Here is a 12,051-nt window from a genome sequence, read left to right on the forward strand (position 1 = left end):
ACTTGCAAGCCGCGAGGCAATGTACAATTTAATTTAGTTTTGCTTTTAAGGTCAAGCAGACTTTGCTGTTAAGGTCAAGCACACTTTGTTTTTAAGGCCAAGCACACATTGGATGCGAGAATAGTATAAGTTCTTTAGCAACATGAACCTTACCTGTTCTGTCTGCCCGTATTTCATAAAGTGTTGGGTCAAATGCCTCAGGTTGGTTCAGTGTGTGTGTGTGTGTGTGTGTGTGTGTGTGTGTGTGTGTGTGTGTGTGTGTGTGTGTGTGTGTGTGTGTGTGTGTGTGTGTGTGTGTGTGTGTGTGTGTGTGTGTGTGTGTGTGTGTGTGTGTGTGTGTGTGTGCGTGCGTGCGTGCGTGCATGCATCATGCGTGACGTGTGTTTGCTTGCACTCAGCAGAGGTCAGCAGACTGCTATCCACACCTCTGAGGCTCTGACTACAGTATTGTTGCTGGGGGGCGGAAACCTTGTACTGAGTGTCCAAAACCGTTACTTTTCAGGAAAGGTAAAACAATAAATGTGTTCCAAATGATCCAACACAGTTATAATTTACTAGTCACAAGGTCTGGCTAATATTTTTCATTGATTACATATTTATAATACCAATAGACGGTTTCCACTTTCACTCAAAAGAGTCAAAATATTTCACGTACACAAAAATACTCTGAGAATTTGGCTACAGTATGTGTGTGTGAGTATGTAGTTCACAGTCAAATGTAGTTCTATTTGTATACTCCTGGAGTCATGTACACTTTTGTACACAGAGTTCAATTTACACTGAGGATTTGTGTGTGTGTGCGTAATGTGGAAACATTTGAGAAAAAGAAGCATCGTAGCTATGAGTCTGCAGCCTTTTTCTTCTTTTTCTATGTTTATCGCCTTAGGCCTTTAGCACCTCACCAATACTGGTATGCGCCCTTCTCCTTTTTCTCTGCCTGAAAAGGTTTAAGAACCACTGATCTACAGTTCACAGTAAAAATGTTTCACTGTATTGCTACAGTTTTTACAGTACGGCTATCAACTAAAATAATAACAGCAGCGTCCCTATTCTATAGTTCAAACAATCCGAAAACAGCAGATCTACAAGCTCACAACTGACACGTTGTGAACAAAGAGAAAAACTTGTTTACATTATATGTAGGGTACAGTTTAACTGGCAACAAATATTCGTTTATTGGTCAAAATGAGTACACCAGATATTAGCATTTCCTGTTTGTGTGTTCAATCCAATATACAAGATTGGAGTAGACACCATTCCTATTTTCAAAGAACTTAAATAGACGCAATCCCGTGATCCAAATTATAGCCTGCTAACGATGTCATATGATTCACATGTACAAAGTGATGAAAATAAACTGCCTGGCGCATCATCAAAAATATACTCTGGGAAAGATTGGCTCCTGAGCCAAGCAGTTGCTCGCAACACAGAGCTCCCATACCACGCTCAACAATGAACACAGTTGCAATTTGTGAGAAGAAAGACAGTTCAAGAAAGAAAATGGCAGAGTATGAGGAAAAAGAGATGGAGAGAAAGTTGTGGGGATTGGGAATCAGACGGACAGGATGGCTGTATGGACGGATGTTTGAGATTAAATTGCACCACTGCAGTCAGAAGGAATCATGAACTGTGCAAATCTGAGAAAGACAGATCCCACTATACTGGCCGCACGCAAAGGAGAGAAAAGCTGAGGCAAGAGGAGAGGAGAGGCAAGAGGAGACATTGAAATGAAGCAACACAGAGAGAGGCAGAGACAGAAGTATAGAAAGGACCGTGGTGTCAGTGGTGTACTGTAGGCTGTAGTATAAGGTTTCTCAAAGTGGGTGCTCTGACACAAGTCCAGCGGTGCCACATGACACTTTGATAATATTTGGAATATATCAATATCACTTCAGTTTAATCACCCTCTATACAGACCTGCACTGTAATTGGTGCATACTTTTTCAATCTACACACACCAATCTCTTTGGGAAAAACGGGATCTACAAGATCTACAACAAGATCTATATTCTATACAACGCGGCACAACATGATACATTAGTCAGCTTGTAGATCGGCTGTTTTTGGTGAATGTCCCCCCAACCATGTCAGATTCACGTATTTACATACCGTAATATGACAAGATACGGTTCAGCCGGGACGCCTGATGGAGGGGAAAGGAACTGGTTGGAATAACGTGTTCCTTCCACGCGCTACGTCCAACCAGGGAAACTCCCCCCTGTCAGGTGTAAAGGAGCAACTTGGACACTCAAGCATGAAGGAAGCATGAGTTAAGTCCGTTGCTCTCCCTAGGTTGGCGGAGGGTGTGTAGAGCCCAGGATCACATCACAGGATGATTGACACAGGGGCGAAAAATGGGTTACAAAATCGTGGGTCAAAAAAAAGGTTTTTACAGGGGTGCCCTATAGCTGAGCCAAAAGAGTTGGAACCACTGGTGTAGTGAATAAGACATTGGTCTGTGAGACCCTCCTCCTCTGACACCATCTCACTAGAAGCGTCCTAAAGCCATTGAAACAAGGGGCACAATCCATCGCCCCCGGTTGGACAAAGCCGTGATTGTGATTGGGTTTTTATAGCGCCTGAGTAAACTCTCAAGAAACGATTCAGAGCTGCACTGCTGCATCTGTCGGCATTCAGAACGTGTGTACGTTGGGGATTAGTGGAATGAAACCCTAAGCGCCTTACCGGAAGAAGAGGGAAGAGGGCCAACATGCTATCCACATTCTATTGGGCTGCGCCCCCCAAAGGCAAATTCAAGGAAACAAATAGAATAGGGCGATGTTTTTTCCTTTTTTGTGGGTGGGTTCCCAGATTGGGGTCAGAATGACCCACCCAAGTATTTTTGCCTTCCCTAGATGTAACCATACTAATCAATTTAGGCTTTATGACAGCCTATAGGAGATATATATAACAGGATAGTCACAGGAGAACATGTGCCGGGTGGATGACGAGAGAGAGGAGACAGGTGGTGAAAAGAAATAAGTAGAAAAGGAAGTGTTATGGATTTAAGAATCCCTGTAGTGCTACAGTATACTGCTGGTGGTCATTGTGCAAATTGAGTTACAGCCTGCCATATTCTGCTCGCACGTGTGTGTGTGTGCAGTGTGCACGCGTGCAAAATGATAGAGATGCATAGCCTGACAGCTGCCGGACAAAGCCAAGACAGCCATGGGAAATGTCATTCTGCTTCTCTGCTTCTGCACACACACACACACACACACACCCACACACCCACACCCACACCCACACCCACACACACACACACACACACACACACACACACACACACACACACACACACACACACACACACACACACACACACACACACACACACACACACACACACACACGGGGATGACATTGCCTGCAGTACGTACTGTGATGAAATACCCAAAATCTTTAGGGGAGCTTTTCAGTTCCAATCCCCCGGGATTTAATGTCTCATGTGGTGGAAGTTCTGAGAAATCCACATTATACCCAGTGTTGTTCTGCCTTCAGGCTTCCATATGCCAAGAAGTCAATCAACTAGAATCCTCCTCTCCACAGAGACCCAGATTACCGTAAATGAGTATGTATAAAGGTTCATGGAGGTAAGTGGGTCCAACCTTAAAGTTGTTTTTGTGGAAGCCTACTATAGCTTTCGATGCTAGCGTCAGCTGAACTGTTATTGCGGGTGACAATGCTATTCAAGCAATTACAGCTTGCCCCAAAACACAGTTGCCCCGGGCGCAGTTGCGTCAATCTTGGAACGGTACCTGGTAGTATTCCTAAACGTTACCTCAGTAAAACTATGCCTAACCCTAAACTTATCAGTAAAACAAATATACAAATATAATACAAGAACCGCCCTATAGTGTGTGCTCGGTAGAAAAGAATGGGGGCGAGTCACGTGTGTTTTGGGGTGAGCCTTCCGGTTACCATTACAGCCTGGTCAGTGAAACGTGCTTGAAACACATTCTGTACACTGTAGATTAGGTCCCCTCAGTTATTACACACTCAGTAATGCATAATCAATCATGTTTTCCAAGTAACCCGCTGCCAGTTGAAGCATGTCCACACTAGATACAGCATATTTCTGCATGTGGTGCATGGAGTCACTTCCACTACAGTGAAGCTCACTTCATTGGACTAATATAAATCAGCTCCTCACCAGAGGGAAGACTGTTTCAGGATGAAATGATTCGATGATTCAATGATTCGAGGAGGAGAGGGTGCTAGTATCAGTATGTATGATTCATCATGTTATTCATGTGTAACACATCCCAGTGATTTTAAATTCACTTCAGTCTCCAGATGACAGTGAATTAAGTGACAATGTAATGACTTTAAAGACCTTTATAATACCTAAGAAGAAACAAACTATTCTATAGAAACATTAAGAAAGAGACAACAATTGTGAAAATACTCAAAATAGCCATTAGCTGTAAAGATCAACACTAGTCTGAAGACACTAATTAAATCCCTGCCCTAAGCCTTTACACAGACATGTGGATATAACGTATATGGTCATGTCTTTATTGCTCATAAGTGGGACGACGTTAGCCTGAAGGCTAGATGGAACCTGTCACCAGAAGTTTGCTGTCATCAGTCTCCAGACTCCAGCCCCCGGGAACAACCTGGGTGAATATAGACCATAACATGCACTCCTGTCCCTCAGCAACCGTCAAAAAGCCCTTTAGCAAGGCACTAATAAAGGCCACCTACGGTACAGCTGCCACACATCACTCACAGTACATGCCTGTGGTTGTACTGGTTGTCGGCTCCCCAATGTGACCGTGCAGTGTGCATATATCTATGCCGTGCTATAGCAAACACTTATATGGCTTGTAGACAAGTGGTAGTCCAATTTATATTTCAATACATATGTTGTTCACTTGCTCACATTATGTTAAGTTAATGAAATGTGTTATTCCATGAGCACAAAAAGACAAAATGTATGCTAATGTAATTTAGACAGTGTTGTTTAGAAAGATGCTATAGGTTTGATGTTTACCTGCCATTGTAGTTTATTTGAATCACTACATTGTTTTACTTCTCTAACTCATCTCTGTACATTTTAAATACAAGTCAGTTACTGTAGCTACCGATTTGAGTATCTGATGATTTTGGAGTAACATATAATGAACTATATTTAATGTTTCTCTAATGTTTCATTTTGTGTTAATTTAGAAATGTTTGACTCAGAAAGTGTAAGAATGTAGGCAGAACACATTTCTATATCAGTGATTGGCTATATCATGTTTCTACAAGCTTGTAGATCTGCTATTTTTGATTAGCCAAAGATACCTAAAATGACACAAAAGATGCTTTCCCCGGTATCAATGGGTTAAAACGACACTGTAGGATTGTACAGCAACAGCCCGACTCTCTTGTCATTGCCCCGCCCTTTCTCCTTTTGTCTCTGTCCCTCACACTGCATGGACGTTTGTCTCTGTCTCTGTGTGTGTCTCTCTTCCGTTACAGTGCAGAGGGCTTTTGAAGTGGACAGCTCGTTGGAGGCAGATTAACTGCTCTATGTGGTGCGTCCGTTGTCGGGAATGTGATGATAGGAGAGGGAATGTATCTAATCAGCAGCGGGGTCAGTCAAAGGGCCCCGCCCCGGCGTATAATCCCCGCGCCCCGCTCCGAGGGACTAGAGGGGACAATACAGCTGGGCGCAGACTCGCGGCTCAGGAATGTATGACAGGACAGAAAAACCTGCACGCACATCCATGGACTGACCGGGCGGGTATACGTGGGTCCAAATGGGGCAGCCCGTCTGATGGGTATATCAGAAGGTCAGCGGTTTGACCCTTGGCCAGACCAGTTCGCCTGCGTGTCAAAGTGTCACTGAGCAAGGCACTTAACCCCTATAACAGCTCCTCCTGTGTGCTCAGCTGCTGAGGCCATCTGAGCAGCCATCTGCTGGCTATAAGGCCGGGGCTCCACTGAGTGCGTTTGGACGGCGTCAAAAAATTAACCGGGGCGAATGGGCAACTCCGTCCAAACGCAACCATCGGCAGTAGAGCAGCCTTCCTTGATTAAAAAGGGAACATTCCCTGCATTGACGATGGCGCGACGCTGACGGATGCCCAATGGCTGCAGTGGAGCTTTGGCGTTACGCCGAAGCTCACCCATTCGCCCCGGTTCTTTTTCTTATGTCGTCCAAACGCAATTTACATCTCAGAATTATTAGTTCTGGCCCCGGACCCGTCCCGGGACAGATCCCGACGACCTTCGCTGCGTGTCACTCCTTGTCTCTCTCTCTTTTCCTGTCTACATACTCTACTATCAATAAAGGCAGAAAAAGCCAACAAAAACTGTATCTTAAATGTCTTTACAACATTGTTAGTTATTCACAAGATATTCTGGGATGCAATTGTGAGAAAAAAACTCATCTCTGTCCAAAGTCTGAATTACGAGGAAAGAAACTATTTCCTCGTGATTTTTGTTGTGTGGGTTTCCATAGTGTAATTGAACAAAGAGGAGGTAATGTGAGGACAAACATTTCGTGGTTGCTGTTTTTCTGAACACCCACAGTATCCATGGCCTAATTGGGTCTTTATGCTTCTGTGTGTGTTCTTAAGCAGCTTTCCTTGTGAGGATGACAGTATTCCTCCCCAAAGTCACGTGTTTATCAGCCACAACTGGCCATTTTAAACTGCAGTAGCCACAGTAAAATTGGGTACAATTTTGTACATTTGTACACTGAGTTATAAATGGATAAATGAACACGGATGATGCGTGCGCACATGTGTTTGTGTATGTTTGTCATGGCGAGTCTACAGTATGATGTGCATCAGATTATGAGAATTATCATTTCATATTTGTTATGCACTAACAAACGTAGCTTTAGGGGCCCTTTAACTCATGGAAGCACATGCTTGTAAGAATAAAGTGAAATGCATTGACTGTACCATTGGGAATAGGATTATTTACCCACGAGAATAACAATATAGCCTGGGACAGCGTGGGCCAGATCTGCCATGTTCTGTTTCATTTTAAAACAGCACATTACTTAGAACATTGTGAATCATACTGAAGATACAGAGCAGGAGAGAGAGAGACACACAGAGAGACAGAGACACACAGAGGACAGAGAGGCAGGAGAGAGAGACAGAGAGACAGAGACACACAGAGAGGCAGGTAGAGAGAGAGACAGAGACACGCAGAGACAGATAGAGAGGCAGGTAGAGAGACACACAGAGAGACAGAGACACACAGAGGACAGAGAGGCAGGTAGAGAGAGAGACGGAGAGACAGAGACACACAGAGACAGATAGAGAGGCAGGTACAGAGACACGCAGAGACAGATAGAGAGAGATACAGAGAGACAGAGACACGCAAAGACAGATAGAGAGGCAGATAGAGAGACAGACAGAGAGACAGAGATAGATAGAGAGACAGACAGAGAGACAGAGACACTGAGATAGAGAGGCAGGTAGAGAGACAGACAGAGAGACAGAGATAGATAGAGAGACAGACAGAGAGACAGAGATAGATAGAGAGACAGACAGAGAGACAGAGACACTGAGATAGAGAGGCAGGTATAGAGACAGACAGAGAGACAGAGATAGATAGATAGACAGACAGAGAGACAGAGACACTGAGATAGAGAGGCAGGTAGAGAGACAGACAGAGAGACAGAGATAGATAGATAGAGAGACAGACAGAGAGACAGAGACAGAGTGGAAGAAAGAGAGAGAGAGAAAGCGGGGGGGGGGGGGTCTGAATGATTGACAGAGATATAGAGGGTGCAAATGAGAGAGGGAATGACTTAGGAACCAAAAGGAGGAGAGAGGGAGAGGAACAAGGATGAGCAAGAGATGTAGAAGAGAGAGAGAGAGAGAGAGAGAGAGAGAGAGAGAGAGAGAGAGAGAGAGAGAGAGCGATAGAGAACTATTTACCAACTCGCACGGTGACAAAACAGTATGCCACACATAGGGTTGGGATCCGGAACCGTCAGTTCAATTACAATACCGCTGGTTCTCAAACTTTTAGGACCACCATAACTCTTGAGAGGGGTCCATTTGGTTCCATCTGTACACTCTCAGAGTTACAGAAACACCTATGAACGGGAACGGGACCCGTTAAGGGATCGGACAGTTGAAAGGGAATCATTAAGGAATCAGAATCGTTAAATCCTAAAGGATCCTAATTGGATTTGTTCTTTTTAGATTTTTGTGTTTATTCACTGTGTACATTTTGTACTGTATATCTTATTATTTGATATTCATGTACAAAGTTTATTATTACATTGTGATAATTGGAAAAATAGCTCAAGGTGGCTCTAGTCACTGCACATCTTTCTCTAGCCAATCACAGCTGCAGCCTGCAGGCTACCTATCCTTCAATAGTACACCCATTTCCTGTTATATTATTCGTGAAGGAATAGTGCTCAAAACGTTGAATTGATAATAAGTGGAGCTCAGTTTCTTTACCAGTGCTGCAGACAATGTTTTCTTCCTAATCCACACAGCCTGGGCCATAAACCACAACACAGCACACAGTAGTAGAGACACAACCAAGGAAAGGACAGAAATAGGACACAGATCTGAAATGTGACATTCAGGTGTTTCCTCTTACAAGCAACTTGTGCAACACTGACCAAATCTATTACACGGAGAGTGAATGGAAATGACAGAATGCAATGCACAGCATAAAAATAGTCTATTGAATTTAGGTGGCTCCCTAATTATTATTATTTATTTATTTTATTTTTATCCCACGATTTTGTAACCCAGTTATCTTTTTCACCCAGTGCCAATTATCTAATGTAATCCTGGGCGCTACACTTCCTCTGCCAACCTGGGGGGGCAGCGGACTGACCTCATGCCTCCTTCTAGGAGTCCAACCTGCTTCTTTTCAACTGACAGAGGGGAATTTCCCCGGCCGGACGTAGCGCGTGGAAGGGACACGTTATTCCGACCAGTTCCTTTCCCCTCCATCAGGCGCCCCGGCTGGCTAGGGGGAGGTAGTTTTAGAGACCAGGATTACGGCATGTTTTTGTGAGGGTATCTACCCTAGGGGTCACGGGGAGAACATGCAAACTCCACACAGAAAGGCCCTATCGCCAACCCCCGCCTCGGGTATGGGCACTGGTGACGCGGAGGAGGGAACACGCCGCCAGTGCCCACTGCGTCCCCAGCGGGAATCGAACCCAGGACCTTCTAGCTGTGAGGCGACAGCACTACCAACTGTGCCACCGTGCCCCTAGCTCCCTAATTATTGTATACAAACAATGGTGTAATTAAATGTCTAGACAGACACAGGAAATTAGGAGAAGTTAGGAGAGTCAATCATCTCCCCAATCCCTACAAATATACCAGAGAACAGAAAGAGAAATGTTGTGATGACCAAGATTTAAAATATTTTTCTTCATTCTTATTGTTTTGGTTCTCATTCAAACCCTACCCCTTTAAAATATGAAGATAGTAAATAAATAAACAACGTCATTGACTCCAAATAAAGGCATTTAAAAAGTGAAAGTTGTTTTCTCCACATACACCATGACAAAGTTATTTTTGTACATGAATACTATACATGTAAAAATGAATGACAGTCAAGCCCCCCCCTTTTACCTTTAGAGGACGGAGTCCCCAAAGCGTCACTGGGTCTCTCCTCCAGGGGCAGTGCTTGTCTCTGCCCGTCTACCGGTGCTGTGCCCGTCGAGCCCTGGCCGTGGTTCTGGGCCGGCCTGGTGCTCTGGACCAGGTTGCCCTCGCTGCCGGCCCTCATCAGCCGCTCCCCGACTCTCAGCATGCAGGAGCGGTTTCCCTGCAGCTCCTTCCGTAGGCTGGCGTTCTTGGAGCTGCTAGGTCGGCCCAGGCGGGAGGACGACGACTTGGACATCTTCCCCGCTGGGCTGAGCAGTGCGCCGCTCAGAAACTCCAGGGTTGTTTCAAAGTTCCTTCCTGTTTTTTTCCTCCCTATACAGTCTCTTACTTTCTTTTCTATTTGGCTTCTCTGCGGTCTCCGTTTTATTGCCTTCTTCTTGTACCCCTCTCTCCTCTGTCCCTGCCCTCCTTTCCAAAGAGAGTTGCTGCTGTAGACACAATTGGTTTCTGTGAGCTCGTTGCCTCCAGCTGTCTTCCTTCCCCCTCAGTGTCTCTCTCTGTTTCTCTGGTGCAACGAGAAGACTTCTCGTACCTGTCAGCTTGTTCTGTCACCTCACTTGTCTTATTTTCTCTCTGTCTCTCTCTCTCTCCTTTTCGTTCTGAGTTTGTGGGCTTTCCTCTGATGTGTCAGGTGATGAAGCAAGTCTTAGGTGCACTTTTTGTCAGCTTCTCCCCTTGACTCAGTGTCTCTCTGTTGTCTCTTCTTCTGCCCGCTCCATCAGCTTTACCATCCCTCTTCTCTAGATCCTATTCATCATCATCTTTTTGCCCCTTCTTCTGCTTCGCCTACACCGACAATTATGTCTGTCTGTGTTGAACCACAACGTGCCGTTGGGCAAAGCAACACTGGCAGGATGCAACCAGAGCCCACAGGCTGTGTTCGTCTTTCTGTCTCCCTAGCGTCAATCCCTCTCTCCAGAGAGTGGCTTCTCTGTGTGAGGCTGGAACTGATCCCTCTTGGGAGCTCTCTCTCTCTCTCTCTCTCTCTCTCTCTCTCTCTCTCTCTCTCTCCCCTCTCTCCCCTCTCTCCCCTCTCTCCCCTCTCTCCCCTCTCTCCTCTCTCTTCTCTCTCTCTCTCTCTCTCTCTCTCTCTCAGCTCCCACCCCTTTCCGCTAACTCCTCTCTCTCTCTGTCCCACTGTGTTCCCTCGTTCTAATCCCCTCCCTGCTCCGTCTAATTTCTATCACTTGTTCTCTCTTCGCACTGTTTCGGTGCTCTGTCCCTTTCATCAATGCCAGACTTTCTTTCCGCTCTCTCGTCCTTTTCTCTCTAACACTCACCCTTTTCACCCCCCCACCCTTTGCAGTTTCTCTCTCTCCCTGAGAGCACACTAACACCCACTTCACACCATCACCAGAATTCCACTTTGTGAGAAAGCCTGTGTGATTCCATGCATGATTCCAAGGAGCAATTTACTGTGACAGGAGGTGGAGCCAGCAGAAAATGGCGCACACAAGTTTAGGAAAGTTGACAAAACGTCTCCTACATCGTGGCTGATTCTGCTTCTCATTTACATAAAGTTGCGCCAAACTCAACGTTTTGATGTTCTCCTCAATGCTGCCAATCACATTGTCCTTGCGCTGGAATGCTGCCCGCTTTATTGAAAATTAATGGGGAGCGCCAAAAAACTGGAAAGAAAGAAACCCGCCATCTGTCCCATTATTGTTTCTCTCAGCATTGGGAAGATCATCTGAGGTTTTCTCTGACCTCTCCGTCTGTCTCTTTCTCTCTCAGACCCAAACTTGTTTGCTAATCTCCCTGCTCACTTGAGATGGGGTAAGATCCCTGATGCCTGTCTCTAAACGTCTGAATGACTCTAGCCTAGAGGAATTCACAGTAGCCGACACCAGTTATAGCTACTATATGTAGCTAAAATTAACTTAAAGATTGTTGGATGGGTGGGGGAGGGCCCAGTGCCCATTTGGTGCAGTTTTTACATAGTTAAATCAACAACGATATGGGAGATAGGAAGAGTGTGAATAACAAGAAGAGGACGTGAGGAGAGAATTGGAGTGGAAAAAGTAGGAGAATATAGATTGTTGCATGAATATACATTAATCATTAGTCATTACCGGAAGTTAAAGGTTAAAACGTACTTACCGAGGCATGGTTTGATAGCTGCTGTCCACGAACAACACAATGGAATAGGTGCAGACACAGCGATGGAGATGTGGGTTCATGCCTCCTGGTGGAGATTTGCACTCCACTGAGCGCCACACTGATCTGTGAAATGCATTTAAATAGTAGTCAGTAGGGTTAGGTGTCGTGTGCAAAATTATATATTTTTCCCCACACAGCACCGAATTTCATTGCATTCCATGTGACGTGAGAGCACTGTGCAGTCTCACCGTTGAATCTGAGGTTCGTCTGGACCCTCCTTCCAGTACCTTGGCATATAAACGTTCCCAGGAGGGCTGAGTAATGTGATGCCTCTGTAATTGGCACACAGAAA

Source organism: Protomyctophum parallelum (genome assembly GCF_964188405.1).
Source record: "Protomyctophum parallelum genome assembly, chromosome: 14".
Classification (NCBI taxonomy): Eukaryota; Metazoa; Chordata; class Actinopteri; order Myctophiformes; family Myctophidae; genus Protomyctophum; species Protomyctophum parallelum.